The sequence below is a fragment of the Myotis myotis genome, unplaced genomic scaffold (genome assembly GCF_014108235.1).
Source record: "Myotis myotis isolate mMyoMyo1 unplaced genomic scaffold, mMyoMyo1.p scaffold_m19_p_15, whole genome shotgun sequence".
NCBI lineage: Eukaryota > Metazoa > Chordata > Mammalia > Chiroptera > Vespertilionidae > Myotis > Myotis myotis.
Window position 1 is genome coordinate 45,665,975 of NW_023416319.1, and position 21,227 is coordinate 45,687,201.

Here is a 21,227-nt window from a genome sequence, read left to right on the forward strand (position 1 = left end):
ATACAAAGAACTTAAACTGGGGTAATACTTGTAATAAGCCCAGGCCCTCGGAGCCAATGGCCTTCCTAAGCCACCTTGACAGCCACCGTGGGCTTTTGCAAGGAAGAGCTTGGACTCTCTCTGGCTTTTCTCTCTGCCTTTTTGGGGAACTTCTTCTATGTTGCCTTAGGTTTTGAAGGAAAAAATCTCCAGAAGTTACTCAGAGATTTATCCTGTGGTCATCTGCCTTTCAGTTCTTCTTTGAGTCTAAAGTCTATTTCCCTTGCTCATTTGAGCAACTTCTTATGTTCGCAGTCTAGTAATAATAGCCTTAACAAAAACGGGCATCCCTTACAGCAGTGGTTCTCAGCCTTCTGGCCCTTTAAATACAGTTCCTCATGTTGTGACCCAACCATAAAATTATTTTCGTTGCTACTTCATAACTGTAATGTTGCTACTGTTATGAATCGTAATGTAAATATCTGATATGCAGGATGGTCTTAGGCGACCCCTGTGAAAGGGTCCTTTGACTGTCAAAGGAGTCGCGACCCACAGGTTGAGAACCGCTGCCTTACAGGCATGTGGCATTTACTGTTCTCAGAGAATTTTTCCATATGTTTAATCACAGTAGTAACTATCCTTGGGTTCCCTTTATTCCTGAGCAAAGACCCAATTTCAGCCAGAAATTCTCCCCAACAAAGCACATACTCACAGTGCGATGGGCATAATGTGGTTCAGCAAGGTGGGACTGAGCTGGTATAGTTTCTGGCTTACATCAGCTTATGTTCACCAGCTCTCGCTTATTATGATAATTTTTTCATGTTTACTTTTTTCCTGTTGGTATCTTTCATCAGCTTCTACACCTTCAGAAACATCAGCCTAATGCTTTAATTTTCTCCTCCTGAAAGTATAGTAGCATCTTAAACTATGTGTCAAATAGGCGTCCCTGGTGAGTCTTAGAAATTCATCACTGGTTATAATACTATTTCTAAAGGAAATTGAACTCTGAGTCCCGACATAACATTTTAGTGTAATGCTTTCCCAAAACTGAGCCTGTGAGTTGGGGATGGTGGTGGACTTGGGTGCCTCCTGCATGCCGGGGCCTTGCTCCAGTGATGTCTTAGAGGGTGTTTGGCATATCTATTGTGCTTATCAAGAACTCTATTCAAATGCAGTTGCCTGAGAAAGACCTCAGAGACAGTGCATATTACTGTGAGAATCAGGTGAATAATAAAACCAGCCTTGGCCATGTGGCCAATTTGACCTTTGTCATTTGATGACCCCAAGACACACATTTGTTTTGTTTGTTTGTTTTTTCCTTGAGGTTTCTGTGGGTCTCTCCCTGTCTATTGTGTTCTCAGCTCTCTAGTCAACCATGGATCCTCCTGCACCACCTTATGGGGTGGGGTGGGGCAGGGCAGTCTTTGGAAAAAGGCATGGACTGTAGACTAGGAGACTGAGGTCTGTCTTGGCCAGGAACTAGCTTTGAGGGCCTTGGAGCAGTCTCTTCTGCTGTGTAGGCTTTAGTCTCCTCATCTGTAAAAGGAAGAGATGAAATGTTCACAGGTTTCCAGGCCTTTGTCTACCTCCTAGGTAAGGGGCAGCTGGAATGTGGACTCAGCCCTTCACCTTCACTCCAGCCCCAGAATGTCTACCTTGGTCTATTTCACAACATAAGGCTCGCTCTTCATACCTGTCTTCTTATCCCTGTCAGTCCTAATCATAGCTCTGGGTGAGCCGACAAACTCTTGAGTCACAACTTGTCTAGTGTCTAAGAGTAACGATGCCTTACATTGTTCAGTCTTTTAAACTCTTAAAAATGCTTTCATTGCCATGGTTTTATTGGATACTCTAAATAACCATAAAAGGTAGGAAAGATAGTAGTTGTTGTCCTGGGTCTAGAGCTAAGGGCATGAAAAACCTGGAAGTGTGAACAATGTGCCCAAAGTCACACAGATAGAAAATGCCAAACCAGGAGCCAGTCCTTTTACTCTTGGTGCAATTCTGTTCCCATTTCTCTACACCAGAGGGGATGGCTTCCCAGCGGCCCCTCAGTCAGCACAGCTGTAGTAGAGATGCTGGTGAGGAGGAGAAGGAATTCGCATTGGCTGTTACCGCCTTCCTTTCTTCTTCCCTTTCTCTCTCCATCAAAATAAATGTCTTTTGTTCTTGGAGTGGCTTTAGCAAGCCTCTCCACCTACTTCTTTCCCTTCCTTCTCCTCCCAGCAGGAACGCGGGTGATTATGGGCCTTCTCTTGGCTGAGGTGTGAAGGGTTTGAGTAGTGCTTGCGGATGGCAGGCTAATGGACTCAGTTGGGTTGTTTCAATGAAAGTTTCCCATAATCTGATACTGAAGTGGAAGCCTTGAGTGAAGCTTTTATCACTCTTTCACCAGGCTCATCAAGGACTTCCTTTTCCTCTCTGGAAATTGTATTTCATGCGGTGTTTTTCTAATCCGAGTGTTGCATCAATCAGCGACCCAGTGTAGGTTTGTGGTGCTCCTGGAGCGTTTTACAAGCGGGGATGAGGTTTCTCATTCTGGTCTGCTTGCTTGGCCCTCCTGGACTCTTGGAAAAACACTCAAACTTCAATTTCCTTCCATCTATCATGATGTGTTCTTTTGGTTACTATTAGAATTATTGTTTTTTTTTTTCCTCAAGGAATTATCTTAATAAAGGCATTCCTTTCTGGACTGTGCTTGACCTGTGGGTGAGAGTGGGAATCTGTTTCTTTTCATGGTTTATTGTGATGTTAAGGCTTTCAAAAAACTGAGAAAAATGGGAGCCTTTGAAACGTGATCTTCTTGGCCAGTGACTTCCCTGTCATTAAAGGGATGCTGGATGGAGAGTCTGCCTGTGCATTTCAGTCTAGAGTGTCCTGTTTTTAGAACCACTCCCCCCCTCCAGTGGTTAGATTTTTATGTTTTGGATGTGAAAGAAAGAAACAAGACATTATAAACCACGAACACTGGCAGAAATAGTGGATGGCAAAGAAGGGGAAGTGAGAGCTGGGCCTGGGCCTAGCTGCCAGGCCGTTTTCTGAATGATGACTCACATGTGACTTGGATGTGCTGGTGTCTAGTTCACAGAAGCCAGGCTGGAGATCACTGTGGCTAATATGATATCAGCTGACCAAAGTCCACCTACAAATTAGAATTTGATGTTATGAGCTGGGGTTTGTGAAAGGAAAGAGACTTTGGAGTTCAGGTTTTAGAGTGAGTTTTTTCTCTTAAATATTTTTTAAAGGAAAAAAAAAAAACCCTCCAAAAACCCATTCCCTGAGTAAAACTATTTAGCTGACATTATAAATCCCAAAGGAGGGAATAGTTCCCAAATCCTATTCTAGTTATATAAAGACTGGGATCAAAATTTGGGGTAACTAATTCCCCTTCTCGTTTTTAAAATCCAAAGCTTTTTTTTTTCTTTTTTTGGGGGGAGCGCACGCGTGCGCACGCGCACACACACACACACACACACACACACACACACCACCTCTCCCAGCAAGTGTGACAGGGGACCGCAGCTGTCTGGGTTTTCTCCTGTTATCTTTCCTTTCTCTAAGAAAAGAGTCGTTTCGAGGCAGCCCTGACAGCTCTGTCACTTCACTCACACCTCTAAATTTCTCTTTCTGTTGTCAGTCAGCAGACAGCAGCCTGGGATCCTGAAGGGCCTGAGTGATGTCCAAACACAGGAGAGATTGGAGAGAGGCCTGCAGCGCTGCGCCCGAGCAGTCAGCTTCCGCCTTTATTCTTAGAAGAATTGTCAGGAGTTTAAAAAGTTCCCTGTGCCAGGATCCCCGCAACCCCCCACCGCTCTCTGCCGCGTGCAAAGAGCAGAGATGGGGCTTCCTCCAGCGGGTTTTCCAGAAATGGCACTTAAGAGGTTGTTTTGAGTTCCTCTGGCCTCTATGGTACCCTGGGGAATTTTTTTAAGACTTTATTTCTTTTAGAGCAGTTGAAGGTTCAGACCCAAATTGAGAGGGAGGTACAGAGATTTCGTATTATCTGCCTTCCTCCACAAATGCATAGCCTTCCTGTTATCAACACTCCCCCTCCGGTGGGGTACATTGATTAGTATTTATGAACTCTCACTGACACACCATAATCACCCAAAGCCCATAGTTGACAGGAAGGTTCACTCTTGATGTTGGACATTCTGTGGCTTCGGACAAATGTGCAATGACAGGTACTCACCATCTTAGTAGCATACCAAGTATGTTCATTGCCCTGAAATCCCTCTGCGCTCCTGTGCGGAAATGACTGCTACACTGGGAGTAAGTCCTTTCAGTACAAAACCACTTCAACAACAACAATAGCAATGGCTTCTCCTAACATTCACTGGTACTTATGTTCGAGGCACTGTGTTTTGCATCCTCTGTCCCATTCATTTCCCCAGAGCCCAGTGGTAAGTACTAATTTTCATTCCTTTTTAGTGACGAGGAAACTAAGACTTAAATAACTTCAGTAACTTGCTTCAGGCCATGCAGCAAGTGAGTGCTGGCTCTGGCATTCATGCCTAGGTCTGCGTGACTCCGGTGCCCCAAGGCTTTAAGCCATATGCAGTTCTCAGGTGCCACAGTTAGACATGGCAGTCATGATGACCTGCTGACCTGCAAGATAAGCGAGGCCCTGTTCTTGTCCCCTGAAGCATGGAGGCACCTGGATTGAGGAAATACGTCATCACAGCACCAATGAGCAGCGGATGTCACAGGTGCCCCACGGGGTGGGATAGAAAGGCCACCTGCATCTGGGAGGAAGGGTTCTCTAGTTGAAAACAGCCTGGATTTAGAGTATCTAGAAAGGGGGCCCCATAATGTATAGTCATCTGGGCTTGATTGAGGTTACCTGACGGAGCCTAAGTCACATATTAGCTCTGAGCTGTCCTGCCAGGGCGGGACATATGGTGTGGGCAGCCCCAGTGGTGGCCTTGTAGATGTTGGCAGATCTATGAACAACAAATTTTTCATTTTTTAAAGGGGTCAGTTTTGAATCTTCTTTCATCTGTGATATATTCTTTCCCTGAGTTTTCTTCTTCTGTCTTCTGTTAATTTCCATCCAAGACACAGCATCTACCTCATCTCCTGTCAGCACTGTGCTAGGTCCTTAAGGAGTGCGCCTGCACGTGATTCTGCATGGAAAATAGCATTATCATTCCATTTTATAGTCACCGAGGACTAGAGGAAGTAAGAAAACTGTTCAGGGCCACAGTCACAGCAGCCCGGGATCCTAACCGCAGCGTGAACACTCAGGGGTGCTCTGCTCTCTGTGACTTTCCATGGATACTTCGGTGCTCTCTCGATTTTTGATTCTTGGGCGCTGAACCATGTGCTTATGCACTTCTGTCATGTTCTCTATTGTTCTGTTTCTTGTGTGTTAGGCTGCTCTGACCAACTGCCTTGAAAGCTCTTTCAGAAATGGAAGCAATGGCTGACCTCTCAGTGTTCTGCAGTGTCCATCTCAGGCTGAGGAACAAGCCAGGCCTCCCCAATCAGGAGCCTTTCTTGATTTCTGTCTTTCCTTCACCGCTACCTCCAGCCCATCACAAAGTCCTGTCAGCTCTCCTGAAATAGTCCCCGAGTCGCCTCCAGTACCCTGGGCAGGGCCACCATCACAGCTTGTGGGGACAACCATAGTAGCGTCCTCCCTTCCCTTCCTGCCTCCATTCAGTCCATTTGCCACGTGATAGATAGAGCCAGCTTTAAATTGTCAATCAGATCTTGTCACTCTTTTGTCAAAGCCCTTCAATGATTCCCTGTTGGTTCATTCGTCTACAAGTGGATGGTCTACCTACCCCTGGTGGAATATAAGCTCCAGGAGAGAAGCCTCATCTACCTGTTTGATCCTCACAGAGTGGCTGGCCCATATGGTAGCTAATATTTATTAAAGGGTAAATATTTACCAGGTATTGTTCTAAGCATTTCACATGCATTCACACATTTAGTTTCCATAACGACCCCAGGATGTGGATATTACTGTTTTCCCATTTTACAGATGAGGACACTGAGGCACAGAGGGTTACACAATGGCCCAAGGGCATGTGGGTGGTACGTGGCAGAGCCTGGGTTCCAACACGGCGGCAGGGCTGCAGAGCACATGTTTTTAATCACCTCAGTGCAGTGCCTCTCTGTAGACACTCAGCAAATACTTGTTGAATGAATTAATGAATAGAAGATGCCCAGAGAGCCTTTTCGGATGAGCACCAACATAGGTCACTGTGGCTATGTCCTAGCCCTGGACGTTGTCAAATGCATCCCAGAGCGTAGGGTGTGGCACTGTCTGTGTGGGTATTAAATGCCCCACCACTCACACTGGTTTTGCTTACCACCACAGCTGCTATTTATGCTTTCTACTTGATAGAGCCGTCTGGCTCCATCAGCCTTTATTTTTAGTATTTCTTTTTTTTTTCCTTTTGGAAGAGGAGAGGATTGTGGGAAATATTTTGTTTTCCCTGGGAGCCAGGCTATGTATTTACTTCAAGTTTTATTAAATGAGTTATAAATTTTCCCAGCAATTTACTCATAGCTCAAGAGGTTTAATTTGCATGTGTTGCCTTTTACAATATGCTTTTCGTAATGTTGCAGATGCTTCTTCCCCAGCTTCGGTAAACAACAGGCACGCCGCCAGGTTTTTGACTGAACATGTGCCAGGCCTTGGAAATACACATTAACTCTGTGATGGCTGGGGGGCCACGTGCCCTGCTTTGTCCAGGGCATCGTGGGGACTGTGTGGAATTCCTGAGGGGTGGGAGGCAAAGATTTTCTGGATATGCCTTTTTGCCATCTTTCGGATATTTTTTTTTTTTTACCTTTTTTAAAAAAATAAGTAAGCAGAATTTATGCTGAGACATCAGACTTGCATTTGGTTCTATTTAAAATCTAGTGTGACTATGGTGACAGAAAGGGTCTGTGGGGCCCCAGTGATCTCTAGAGAAGCTAAAGCCAGTCAGCCTTCAGGGAAGCGGCCAGGGCCCTGTGATGGGCAGCTGTGTAAGCCTCTAAGAAGCCAGCTCTTCTGGGAGTCTGCTGCCCCTTTGATTTGGGGGAGACAGAGAGCATTAGGGTGGAGAACTTTCTCTTTGAGGGACACACTGTTGGGTTTGAGTTTTGGCTCTGACACTTACTAGTTGAACGACCTTGGGCATGGTACTTAAATCTCTGTGCCTCGGTTTTCTCTTGTGTACAAATGAGGTTATGGAGGTCCCTGTCATGTAGGTTTGTGGGAGGATTAAATAGAACACTGTATATGAGGCCTTTGGAGTGAAGTGGTTCATAAATGCACACGTCCATGCAGTGCCTGTGGTTCCAGGACTTGGCCAGTTCATTGATGAGTTAGGGGACTGGTTCTCTGGGTGAAGTTTTCCTGGTTGTGTCTTGGTTGGGGAGAGGGTGGTACCAAAATAAGAGGTGAGTACATCAGAATGAAGTTCAGCGGCATGCAACAGGAAAGCTAAAGTACCAGTGGCCTGGCATTGCAGAGACTTCTTTCTCTCTCATGTGAAGGAAGTATGGAGGGAGGCAGTGCAGGATGGGTGTGACAGTTCCATGGTGTCACTAGCAACTCTGGTTCCTTCTCTTTGGGGTTCTGACATTCTTCATTTATTTTCTCAAAATTGTTTTTGATGGCAGTTCTTGCACTTATCACCAGGTGCTCATTCCAAGAAGCAAGAAAGGGAAACAAAGCAGACTTTTAAGGAAACCTCCAAGAATGCCCGCATAATGCATCCTGTGCATCTCATTGGCCAGAGCCATAGGCAGCTGAAAGGAACACGCACTCTTTCATTTTTGGCAGCCGAGTCCCAGCTAAAAATCCAAGCTCTGTTAAGGAGGAGGAGGTATGGAATGGGTGTGGAAGTAGGAAGCTACCAGTGAGTTGTTCGTGCTCACCCATAGTTTTTGTGGCTTGAAGTAGAAGAAATTCAAGTGCCTAGAATAGTATTTTTCTAAAGTTTCATTGATGATTTTAGGTAGTACATGAACATTTTGTTTTCAAATAATTTTTTAGGTATTTTTTACATGAAGATAATTATAAGTAGAATATCAAGCTCAGAATTTCACAGATATTATGTAATAGTATAATGTTATCCAAAGGGGAAAAAAATAAGGGAGTCATTTATTTAAAAATCAAGTAAATGTAGGCATACAGAGATGAGAGAGGCAGTATACATAGTGGATAAGTGTGGGCTTTGAGGTCAGACTATCTGAATTGGAATCTGCTGTATGTCACTTATTGGCCAAATGACCTTGGCCTTTCCATGCTTTGGTTTATCTGTAAAATGGCACTAACAATAGTACCTACCTCAAAAAGTCATTGTAATAATCAAGTGAGTTAGTACTTGTAAAGCTTTTAAAACAGTGCCAGGTGTGGGATAAGTACTCCATGAACATTGATTATTGCTGTTGTTGCTGCTTTATTGTTGTTATTATTTTTATTATTGTTGTTTTTTACTAGTACTATTATTAATTACACTTGGTTAGTGGAGAAATTATGAGGGTCATACACACATTAGGGCTTAGAAGAATGAGGTGGTGTTAACAAATCTTAGACACAGGTATAAAAAATAGTTTTATTAATAGTTGAAACTAGTGCTTTATAGTTTAAGGTGGTTCCATATATGATAATAACCTTGATTAGAATTTATTGAGCATTTACCATGTGCTAGGTACCATGGAGCTTGTTTTAAATACATTCCTTTTTATTCTCCCAACTAGTGGCCCAGTACGTGGCATTCATGCACTGGTGCACTGGGGGTGGGGGATGGGGGTTGGAGGGCGTCCCTCAGCCAGGTCTGTGCCCTTTTGTAGTCTGGGATCCCTCGGGGGATGGCTATCTGCCAGCTTAGGCCTGTTCCCCACAGGGAGTGAGCCTAAACTGGCAGGTGGACATCCCCCAGGGGTCCTTAGCGCTGCTGCGGAGGCGGAAGAGGCTCCTGCCGCCGCCCTTGTGCTCACCAGCCATGAGCCTGGCTTCTGGCAGAGCAGCACTCTCCCTGTGGGAATGCACTGACCACCAGGGGGAAGCTCCTGCCTTGAGCATCTGTCCCCTGGTGGTCAGTGCACATCATAGCAACCAGTCATTCCCCATCTGGTTAATTTGCATATTAGGGTTTTATTATATAGGAGACTAAGTGTTCTTTCTGTTCTGCAGGTGAAGACACTTAGTCTTGGCTGGGGCAAGTAAATTACCCAGCGTTCCATGTTAGCATAGGACCAGCTTCAAAGCCCCTGTTGATACAAATCTCTGCCTCATCTCCCTCTTGGTGCTCTCTCCTGCCTTTTGGCTGCTCAGAGCTTCATCATCCCCCTCTTGCCTCCAGAGCCCTCTGATTCCTCTTCTTTCCCATTTCCCTCCCCACACTCCCTTGGCCAGCTAGTGCCTATGCCAGCCGTTCCCTAAGCCTCTCCCTGCTGTCAAAACTGACCTGTCCAGCATCCAGGTGTCTGCAGGACACAACAGATGACAGCTTCTAGCCTAACAGACTAATCTACGAAAATGGACATTAACTAATATGCTGTCTCTCTCTGGCTAATTCATTTTAGAATGAGCCTGGAGGATTCAGGCAGGAAACAGTTCAGCAGCCTTATGAGGCCTGTCCTGCCACAGACTGAGATGGGCCTGTCGCATTCCATCTCCTAGGTCATGCTGTGGGTTTTTAAAATTGCTCTACCATACCATAGAGTCCTGATAAAAATGGCACACTGCAATGGTGATGAAGGGACACCATGCTCACTGGTGAGTGATCAGTGAAGAGCAAGGGCTCCAGCATTCCCCTCCAGTTCCCAGCCCAGAGCCGGCTTCACCGTGAGCACTCCATCAATATTGTTGAGCATATGGATCACGTCCAGAGGCCTTCCAGATGTGTAGGGAACCAAAGGCCTCTGAAGGAATGGGCCCATGAATTACAAAAGGTAAAGTTTGGCGAGGCCTTCCAGACTTCATAGATTTTCGTTGTTGCTGTTGTTCGGGCTATAATGGTCTGTCACAGAGGTCGGCTTGCTGTCACCCATGGTCCCTATGTGTTTCTGGCTAAGAATGAACTGAACATGAGCAGTGGGACGCTGGGATCAGGACACATTCATCTTCTACTCTCTCTTTGGAGCTGGAGGCTCAATGTGATGTCATAAGGCAACTGATGTCTTAGTACATCCAGCCAGAATTATTTCCTCTTTCACTCTCCCTACAAATTGTACCTTATGATCCATTGAATTTTCACTTTCCTATTTTTCCAACATTTCTCATTTTCTGCCCCTTTTTATCCTCTCTCTCAGACCATTGGGGAAAGGAAGCAATGTTGCTTAGCAACCAGTATGAAACTAGTCAATACTGTTTCTAATATTAACCCATTAGTAACAAGTAAGCAACATAATCCACAGTAAATGACTCTTCCCTAGTTTTAAACTATGAGTTCACAAAAATTGGCAGCCCAACTCAGTGTTTTATTCTCAAACATCAGGGATATTTATGGGTTGTTATAAATGCTAGCATGTTCCAAAGTTGCAAGTTACATAAGTTGTCTGTTTATTAAAGTGATTCACTGTGGAATATTTCATTTAGAAGTTTGCTATGATTATTTTACATTTACTTTTGAACAAAATAGTTTCTGATCTCAGCAGGTGTTTTGTATGTGTGCTGATTTTGCTTTTTAGTCATTTAAATTTATTCATCTGACAAAGATAAAGCTAAGATCTGGAAACAGCCCATCAGTAGATGAATAGGTACAAAACAAAACAAAACAAAAAAAAAAACAAGCCGTGGTACATTTACACAATAGAATACTATGCAGCTGTATAAAAGAAGGATCTCTTACCATCTCAGACAGCCTGGAGGGACCTGGAGAGTATTATGCTAAGTGAAATAAGGCAGGCAGAGAAAGACAAATAGCACATTATCTCACCTATATGTGGAATCTAACAAACACAACAAATGATGAATAAAATAGGACCAGAGTCATGGAAACATGGAACAGATTGGCAAATCTTAGAGGAAAGAGGGGAGAGAGGAGCGTCAAGAAATTCAAAGAACATATATATATATATATATATATATATATATATATAGACTGTGGACACAGACATAGGGTGGTGAAGGCCTTGGATGGACGGGAACTAGAAGGTGGGGACAAAGGGTAAAAAGAGGTGGCATCTGTAATATTCTAAACACTAAAGATTAAAAAAATAAAATATATTTACCTATTAATAAAAAAGATATATTTTCTGGATTTTTATCATTTATTCATTTAATGTTTATTCTCTACTATGTGCCAGGAACCTTGCAAGACACTGTGAGCCGACATGGTTCTGGTATTTTTGTCAGCAAAGTCTTTTTCTCTTTTCAGCTTCATCTATTGAAATAAAATATAATGATGCCAGGTTTTCAGATGCCAGGTTTTCATTTCACTCTTCTACTGAAATGGTTTCTTTGGCTTTGATTAGACAATATTATTCTTAGGTCCTTTAGCCTTTAGGGAGTGAGTAATAGGAGTCTTTTAGTAATAATGAGTAAAAGGTAAACATTGAGCAGCTTCTGTCTCATACATAGAGGGGTGTAGCCACAACACAGGTAAAGGCTTGGGAGCATAAATTTGCCTTATACAAAGTCATGCTGTGGATGAAAGTGGCCTTCAGTGTTTCTCTTCTTACGTATGTGCCCCCTTTTTGTTATAGATGACCTGTTAAATCTCCCCAAATACCCACCATCCTTATGATAGTCAATGTTACCCCCAATTGGTGTGGATCATGAGCTGATCTCTCCTTCTCTTTAGGGTGTTGTTAACTTTATTGAAGACTCTACAAACAGAATATCTTTGAGGATGGAGGAGAATTCCCGGCACTCCTGATAGACAGCAGGCTCAGTGAGTTTTTAGCAGATTGCCTTCCTCCTTCCTCACCTGTCAGGGTGATGTCCCTGTCACATTGCATATCCTGAAGTACTTGACAAGGGATATGGGTGGCCATTCTAGGACCCTACATTGCCCTGCAAGGTGATGCTGGAGGATTATCACATCCTCTAGGTTCCCAGAGTCTCCATAAACTGTGAGGGTTGTATGAATTCCTCCTATTATCTTGAGTGGCCAGTGTTCCACATTTCTTAGGCTTGGTCCCTGTAAGTTGGTGGTGGCAGTTCATGGAGAGAAGCATGTGTGACTAGATCATGTAAAGCAAGCTACAGGTGATTCCAGCATGCATGACTGGGCGCTCACTTGTTACTCACTTGGGAATGGTTACATAGGATGCATCAAGGTGTGGTTTTCAACTAGATTTTGGCAGACGTCTCCAAAAGGGAGTAGGTATTGAAAGCCTCTGAGTTATCCTCATATGGGACTTAGTTCTTGCCTTACTTCATTTGTCACAGAAGAGGAGGGAGAGCGTGCAGACCTAGAACTAGTCAGGGGCATAATTCCAGCAGCTTCCATTATTGAGCACCTACCATGTGACAAGCATTGTTCTAGCTGGGCCCCTTGCATATATTGTCTTTCAGTCTTACCGGCAGCCTTGCAAAGATGGTATTCATCGCCCTGACTTGCAGATGAGAGAACTGGTACTCAGAGAGGGTAAATACCTTGCTCGAGGTCACACAGCCCACAGGAGCCAAGCAGGGGTTAAATGTACATAGGGCCTGGCTCTGCATCCCAGGCTTTCTCTGCTGGGCCTCACTGCCTCCTTCGCAAATTGGCTTTCACTTGAAGATAGGGGAGGGCTTGGGGTTGTGGTGGAAAATTCTAGATGTAGGGAATGTGGGAATCCATCCAGTGATGCTCCCAGGATGGTTTTGATCATACAGAATCGTTTAGCTCATCCAGTTTGCACCATTGATCAGCTAAAGCTGTGGCAGGAACAACTGAGGGGATACAGGGACCACATTACCATTTCAGATTCAGTAACTCAGAACGTCTTTCTCGGCCTCTCATTCACTGCCTTGCTGTGCAGCTTTCTGTCTCTCTGCTCAGAATGTAAAATGATGATTCCAGTTCATTTTTACATGGCTGGGTGTGACTGGGTTTCCTGCTGAGTGCAGCCCTCTTAACTTCTCCTGTGGCCTGCCACCCCATTTCAGCAGCAAGAAACTAAAAATATGTGTTGCTGAGAAGTAATTTCTCTTGTTCATGCTTTACTCATTGCCCACACTAGGAAGACAGTCTTTCCGCCTCCACCCACACAGGGTTTCCCAGTTCAGGTCATGGGTCGAGGGTGTGGCTGCTGGGGTCTGGCCCCTGGGATCCAGCTGGGCATGAGAGAGGAGAGACGGTCCCGGGAGGAAGAAATAGAAAGGCTCCCTCTCCCTGCCCTGGTGGAGGCTAATTCCTCTGCCTGTTCTAGATGGAGGTGGAGAAAGGGATCCAAGCATGTAGGTGACGTTTTCCATGTCCCTCCCACTGCCGCCACCACTACTATGCTACTTTGTCTCTCATCAGTTTAGCACCCCACCCCCTTAGCAAAGAAATCTCTGCACTTCTCCTCCTCAGCATCTAGGAGTCTGCCACGGGATAGTACGATTTGTCTTTGGCTAGAGCGGAGCTCGGGGCTAATTCACCTGCCCACTCAAGTCCTGTACCCTCTTCTCTGGTCAGAGGACAAATCTTAGAAACACTCGCTGCAGAGAGCACCGCTGGGTTAGCTTCTGCAATGTTATAGCCCCCTATGGTGAGCCTTTAAATGTAAGAACATTCTAAAGGAATGCTTAAGTGCACTTAGAGATGTGGCTATGTTATATTTAAAAGATATAATTTATACCAGTATTTGTCTGTTTAATCATTTATGGAAATATAGTGTGTGTATTGTGTATATCGCCAAAGCATTTTGATTTTTCTGGAACTAGCCATCTTTTATATTTAGAAGTTATATTCCTTAAAATATAGTGCTTATGCATGTATATATGTATGTGCATGTATTATGGGTACATAAGTATATGTACATGCATACATACATATGCCAGAAGCATTTTTATTTTTTTTCTCTTTTCTCTCATCCCCACATTGCCACTCCTCAGGCAAGGAGCAGCCCAGGCAGTGCTGGGGCAGGGCACGAACTGTTCCTTGTTGAGAACTGACCATGCACCACAAGGTCAAGTGCAAATGTCAGCAATTTCATGAAGTAGCTGGGTTCTTGCTGAGCTCATCCTTGTGCAGCAAGAGGAGAGTGAATGGGTGGCTGGAGAGTGCTCACTGCTGGGAAAGCCGCTCTGGTCCTGCGAGGGGGGCTGCCTGGATTTCCTGGGGATCCTGTGCTGCGGGCAAAAGATCCAAGCCAGTAGCTGGAGGAGGAGGAAGGGACAAGAGCCCAGGCCTCAGAGGAGGTTCCCCGGCAGCAGCCTGGTCTGCAGCATGGGAAGGAACAGTCAAGGCCATGGAGCCGTCAACGTCTCTGCCACGTGCCCTCCCAGCAAGGGTGGGAAGACCTGCCAAGGCTGCCAAGAGAAGCAACCAGGTGGCTGGTCATGGTCCAGAGGCACACATCCCACACGCAGGGGCGGGAGCGAGAAGGACGCCTCGGTCATACACCCTGAGCAGGATGGTTTGTTCCTTTTGTCCGTGTCCCTGGGTCATGGGCATGAATGTCTGATCCTGTGTGAGATGAGCGCATCTCCACAGCCAGGCGAAGGGCTCACGCGGTGTGCCAGCCACGCTGCCTGTCCATGGGCCGTGCTGAAGGTGAAGGCCATGGGGCTCAGCTCCCTGGGATGCAGTTTGCATTCTGAACCTCAGCTTCTACAGGAGCTGCCACCTTTGGCCTTTCCAAGCCCTGGGTTTGAGAGGAGTGGGCTCAAGGACCAAGGACATCATTCTTAATAAACCTCAGTTCATGAAATGCTTGTCTTTATGTCTAAGGCCTGAGAACCCTGTTGGATTAGGAGTGAGGGTGAAGATTTTTTCTAGCCTGAATGTGTAAACTCCGTGTAAATCAGTGATGGCGAACCTTTTGAGCTGGGTGTGTCAGCATTTTGAAAACCCTAACTTAACTCTGGTGCCATGTCACATATAGAAATTTTTTGATATTTGCAACCATAGTAAAACAAAGACTTATATTTTTGATATTTATTTTATATATTTAAATGCCATTTAACAAAGAAAAATCAACCAAAAAAATGAGTCCGTGTGTCACCTCTGACACGCATGTCATCTGTTCGCCATCACTGGTATAAAATAGTTATTTGTGACTGAACTCCTCCCCCTCCCCCAATCCATGGGGAGAGGATTGGTGGTGGTCTTTTGAGAAGGATACCATGTTGGCGGCACCAGACATGTGAGGGGTTAGCAGAATCATCTCATATGTATTTTTTAAAGATGTTGAGGGAGAATTCTGAGGAGGAATGGAGAATGGAAAAGGAAGAAAGTAGGAAAAATACGGAGGAGTTTTTCGGAATGGAAAGTAAATATAAGGGAGTGTTATCAATAGCAACCATGCATCCAGCATATTGCATGTTTTATTAATCAGAATCTCAGCTTAAGTTAACATAAGCATCAAGGAAGTATATTGGCTCACATATCTGAAAAGGCCCGGGGTAGATATGACTCTCAACATAGCTGGATCCTCAGCCCCAAAATGCAGTCACAAGTGGTCTCTCTCCATCCACCTCAGGGAGCTACTTACCTACTCAGTGACTTATGGAGGCCAGATAGCTGCCAACTCTACAGGGTTTCTGCTTTATCTTCCCGGAAACCTCATTGGAAGAGATTCACTCTGACCAGCCATTTAAAAACTCCTAAATTGGCTCTTACAGGCCGTGGTTGGGTCACATACCCATCCTGAACCAATCTCGGTGGACTATGGGATGTGATGCACCCACTGGCCAGGCCAGTTTAGATGGCTGCCTGGAGCCTGGGGTGGAGTCTGCTCTACAGAACTCAACAGTTGCATAGTGGCAGGTAGTAGGGGGGCGTGGGGGTTCCCTGGGGAACATTGAGGTGCTCTTACCAGAAGAAAGGTGAATGCATGCTGGGCAGGAAAAGACCTGCCAAAGAGAGATGTGATAAAGCCGGCAGGGGTTCTGAAAGGAGTTATGGGTATGATGGTGGAATGAAGATTGTCCCTGGGCAGTGAGAAACACCAATTTGTAGCAAGAAGAAGTAAATAATAGCAATGGTACATAAATATAGCAAGATGTGAAAGTGTTCTGAATGATGTCGTTTGAGTCCGGGTTAAGTTTAGTGACCTGGAATGCCACTAACTGGCATAAGAACAGGCCCACCCCATCCCATCTCATAGAGCTTTCCAGAAGGCTCTGTGTGGACAGCCCAGTGATAATCCCTGCTCTCTGTGGGTGCTTGGTAAGAGAATGAATTTTGACCATGTTGCATGTGGACTTGCCCACTCCTTGCAGCAGTATCAGAAGTCCAGGAAGGGAGCATTACCAGCCCGGACCCATGACAAATGCCAAGTGGCCAGAAATCAAAAAAAGGAACACTGAGTCATAACTTCCTTCATTCAGGAATTAGTATGTGCTCTTGAGATTTTTAAACTACGTTGCAAACGGGAGCTGGTGAATGAGCAAGGCTTGAAGATCCATTCGGCATTAGCATCGGTGAGGACTGCCGGAGTCTTTCATTAATTGGATTCAGGTTATATGTGTTTCATTTAGAAGCAGCTGCCATCGCTAATGGAATGACCCCTGCGTCATTGTCTGTCCCGAAGCAGGAGGCGAGATGGCTCCTCTTACTATGTCGCGTTTGCCACTTGGGCTGACTCCATACGCTGGTGAAATATGGTCCATGGCCCTCAACCAAGCTCCCCCTTTTAAAAGAAAATTTTGTCTTCATTTTTAATGAAGAGACAGGCCTTAGGCTTGAAAACCACAGGGCTTCGTGTTGCTTTGCTGACTTCAGCAAAGGTGTGAAATTTGGGAGAAGCTGTTTTCTTGTGTATACCCGCTGCCGCCCCCTTACCCCCCGCCCCAGACGGCCACAGCTCTTCACAACCAAGCAGGAGGCACAGAGGCAGGGTGGGCATGTGAGGCTGCTCCCCAAACTCCATTTGAGTCGGGGCCCACTTGTCCCCCACTCTTGCCTCTCTGTACCCCCAACGCACACAATCCTATCTATGCTTAGTTGTTTTGAGCACTTAGGAAGGAAAAACTTAAGACCCTTCACTTGGTCTCCTTCCTGTTTCTCCTTCTCCAGTTAAGGTTCACACTGAATCAGAACAGTCTTGTAATAACCATACATTAGCATGATAGTAGGGTACTATTTATTATACTATTTATTTATTGTCCCCACATAACAACCGCAGATTCTCTTGTTAAAATGCTGAGTTAGACCTGGTGCTTCTCTGCTGAAACTTTCCAAAGGCTGAAATTCTCCCAAGGTCTAGTCTAGTGCAACCCCACCTCCACACTCCCCTGCCCTCTATCCTCAGGCCGCCCCCCCCCCCCACCCCCGGGCTCCTGGCCTTCCCCTCCAGCAGCTCCATCCTGACCTTGCAGCTCCTCAGACACTACTTGGAGGTCCTGTCCCTTGACATCCCTTCTCTTTCTGTCCGGGATCTGTAAGGCTCACTGTCTTTCCTCCATTGTTGGGATTTTTACCTAGAAGTGTCCTTGGTCTTCTCTATTGAAAACAGCACCTCTGCTCCCCGCCCAGGCCAGTGCTGGGAGCCTGGGCTGCTGTATTTTGTTCCAGTCTTGCCATCCTCTGACTCTCTCTTCATGCAGACTGTGCACCTGGCATCCCAAGAATCCAGCTCCACGAGGGCTGGGTCTTGTCCTGCCGCCTGACTCAGGAGGGTGCTCAGTAGATGTTGGTGATTAAATCACGGAACATTATCACCACTAACAGGAATGAGAGAAGAGGGTTTGTGGTTACAGAGTGCATCTTGGCCCAATTTCTAGGTCTCTCATTACAGCTCCAGGAGGTGGGCTAGGCAGGTGCTGTTACCCCCACTTTATGGATGAAGAAAGTGAGGCCTAACGAGATCCAGTGCCGGGGTCCAGCCCCAGCAGGTCCAGGGGTCCCCAAAGGTGTGGACGGAGTCGGCGAAGAAGGAATGACATGGAGGCAGCGTTCAGTTGATCAGCAGCCTCGCCAGGATCTCTAGCCAGGATCTCCATCCAAGTTCTGGTCTGGATCTCCAGCGAAGTTCTAGTTAGGATCTCCAGCCAGGTTCTGTGTCCATGTTCCCTCGCTAGGTTCTTCAGCCAGGTTCTGTCACCAGGTTCTAGTCAGGTTCTCTTGCCAATTTCTGTAGTCAGGTTCAGTCCAGGATCACCAGGTTCTAGTCAGGTTCTCTTGCCAATTTCTGTAGTCAGGTTCAGTCCAGGATCTTTTGCCATGTTCTCTCGCTAGGTTCTGTCTCTAGGTTCTGAGGCCAGTTTCTGTCCAGGATCTTTTGCCATGTTCTCTCCAGCGAAGTTCTTCTGTCTCTAGAGAACGTTCTGTGTAGGTTCTGTGCCTAGGTTCTGTCTCTCTTCGTTCTGTCTTCTTACATCTGTATTTATACCAGTTGATTCCAATCCTATCAATCTCTATTTCAAAGGTTAGGGAGTTTCTTATCTCCATTCCAGGGAGTAAAGATTATGTAGCTTAAGCATGATTGTTCGTAGTTAAAGTGATTAATTACCCACCTGGCACTTAGTTAAGAGGTTTTATTCCCTCCCTAACTTCAGGGGAAAATCCCTACCTGGGGAAACAACCTTTCTCAGAGACCTTGGTTAAAACACATAGTGCCAAGAAGGTGAGCAAACATATTAAGAACAGTATGCCATATATGCCAGGTCCCTTGAAACAGCAAGCATGGACGGGCTCCCGGCAATCCAGGGATCTAGGAACGGTGAAGCTTAGACTCACTTTCTCTGCCCCCTGGGCTGTGCAGCTTTGATACCTGGCATCCCTGATTCAGGCTTCTAGAATTCTAGGGAAGTTGCAAGTGAAATTAGTAGACATGGGTCTTGGGACCTGGTGAATGAGGGTCCTGGTGAAATCCCGCTTGCGCACTGGCGCCTCCAGGCCTGCGCATAATTAGCCTGGAGGCCTTTGGCCCTGGTGCAGTAACTGGTAAGAAGCAATCTGCTGCTGCCCTTCATTAGGACAGGCGGCAGGAGATGGAATAGTTTAGGTGAATCATGCGGCCTAATTTGGAAAGGCTCGGAGGGCCAGCACCTCTGATTTCTCCGGGAGACGGATCTGCTATCAGAGAGATCCACACACGGACTTATTTATTCTCCAGAATCTGTTTTTAATTCCAGAGATTGTTTACCTAAACTGCTGGGTGTCAGATCTCGGGACGGATTTCTGCTTAGCATTTAATTTTAGGTACTTGCCATGGCCGACAGTAAAAAATGGGCCTCCAGAATTTGTAGTTTCATTATGAATCTTACCTCTTGGCAGCCCCTACCAGTAGTTTGTCTTTGAAATCTCCTTGGTACTTGTTAACCCCGCTCTGCTGTGAAAGAGATATAGTTTATTTATTGGACTTTGCCCATTTATGAAAAAGTACAGGAATTATTAATGGTTTAGTATCTATTAATGCATTACTTGGGTGGAATTCAAATTCTAATATTTATGGTAAACCCCTTTATAATGAAACGGGCAGAGCATCAGCTTTCTGCTCCTTAAATTTGGAAGGCTCTAGATGCCATTGGAATGGCTCCCTGTGAAATATGAGGCCTGCCGGCTCTATATTTACACCCATAAATAAGAAATAAGTACTTTGGGTTGGAGGAGAAATAATTAAGAATATTTGTGCAGATAATAAAGAAGAAAGGGTCCAGTTTGGTGAACTGTGTGCTTGGGAAATGCCAGCTGTCGCTAGGACCTGGGTGAGAGATTCGGATGATTCAGGCTGGGTGACTGGGTGTACAGGGCTTCTGGAGGCAGGAAGGGGAGACCTACAGAGAGCGCCTTGGAGCCATGGCAACAGGGGAGTGGCCATGTGCATAGGACTTAGATCTGAGACCAGGAGACCTCCCTGTGGTACCTTAAGAAGGGAGAGGGAGAGAGAGATAGCAACATCAATGATGAGAGAGAATCATTGATCGAATGCCTCCTACACACCCCATACCAGGTATCTGCCTGCAACCTGGGCACAGGCTCTGACTAGGAATCAAACAGTGACCTCCTGGTTCATAGGTGGACACTCAGTCACTGAGACACTCTGGCCAGGCCACAGCTCTTTATTGACCACTAGAGGCCTGGTACATGAAATTCAAACACGGGTAGGGTCCCTAGGCCTGGCTGGTGATCAGGGCAGATTGGAGCCTTCCTTCCCCCAGCTGCCAGCTGCTGGCCAGGGCCGTCCTTCATTCCGTGCCGCCCCCTGGTGGTCAGCACATGTTATAGCGAGTGGTTGAACTACCTATAGGTCGAGCTCCAGAGGGGACAATTTGCATATTAGCCTTTTATTATATAGGATTGTTGAACTTTCCTGGACCTCAGACTCCTAATCTGTAAAATGGAGCAAATATCCTACAAACTCATTATGAAGATAAACAGTGTAGACTTAAAATTACCAAAAGTAATCAACAGATCTGTGTAGGTAAGGCCTTAGGAGAAAACCTGGTTAGGGCAAAAGTGGCTGAGTGGGTTTATAAAAGATATGTGTGTGTGTCTGTGTGTGTGTGTGTGTGTGTGTGTGTAATTGCTGGGTGTTGAGCAGGAGATAGAGAATTAAGGATGGGTATGAATAATGAGCTCAGTATGGAAATAAAAACAGCGTCTCAGAGTACATTCAGTGAGGGGCACCTCTTACTTACCAGGGCTCTCCTGCCCAGGGAATCTACTATTGGGTTCCTTGAGCTTTTCTTGTTCAACTGAAGCTTATCCCCTCCTCTTGGTATGAGTTAAAGGGTTTGGTTAAATCTCTACATCTCCAAGCATTCTAGTAAAGGGTTATAAAATCATAACATGTAATAACAAAAAGGAATTTTTGTGATCACCTAGTTTAGAGATGACAGATCAGTTTTATTGCATTGAAAACTGTATGCTGGTGGTTTCCAGAAGTACTCTACTGAGAAAAAGATTCTGAGTCATCGTTATGCTCAGCAGGAAAGAGTTTCACGATTAATTAGTGATGCCTATCATGGCTGATGAGAGAGAAATGGTGATGTAGTTCACATTCTTTTATATTTGGTTTTTGTTTTTTAAATAAAGAAACCAAAGTCTAGCATGATAGGTGAATTGTCCAGGCTCACACAGTGAGTTAGAGGTAAGCCAGGTCTAGAGTTAGAGCTCCAGCTTCCAATTTAAGTGCTGCTATGTCACACCACCTGCCCCTCTTACCATGTGTGACCTCAGTGTTTTGGCAGACCACCCAGGGGCACGACAGTC

At 45.6% G+C, this 21,227-nt stretch overlaps 1 protein-coding gene across 1 annotated transcript in view; it reads left to right on the plus strand.

Moving 5' to 3' along the window:
* LRMDA (leucine rich melanocyte differentiation associated) overlaps positions 1–21,227 on the plus strand; it is a 1,016,440-nt gene that overhangs the window by 497,305 nt on the left and 497,908 nt on the right. The window lies entirely within an intron of this gene.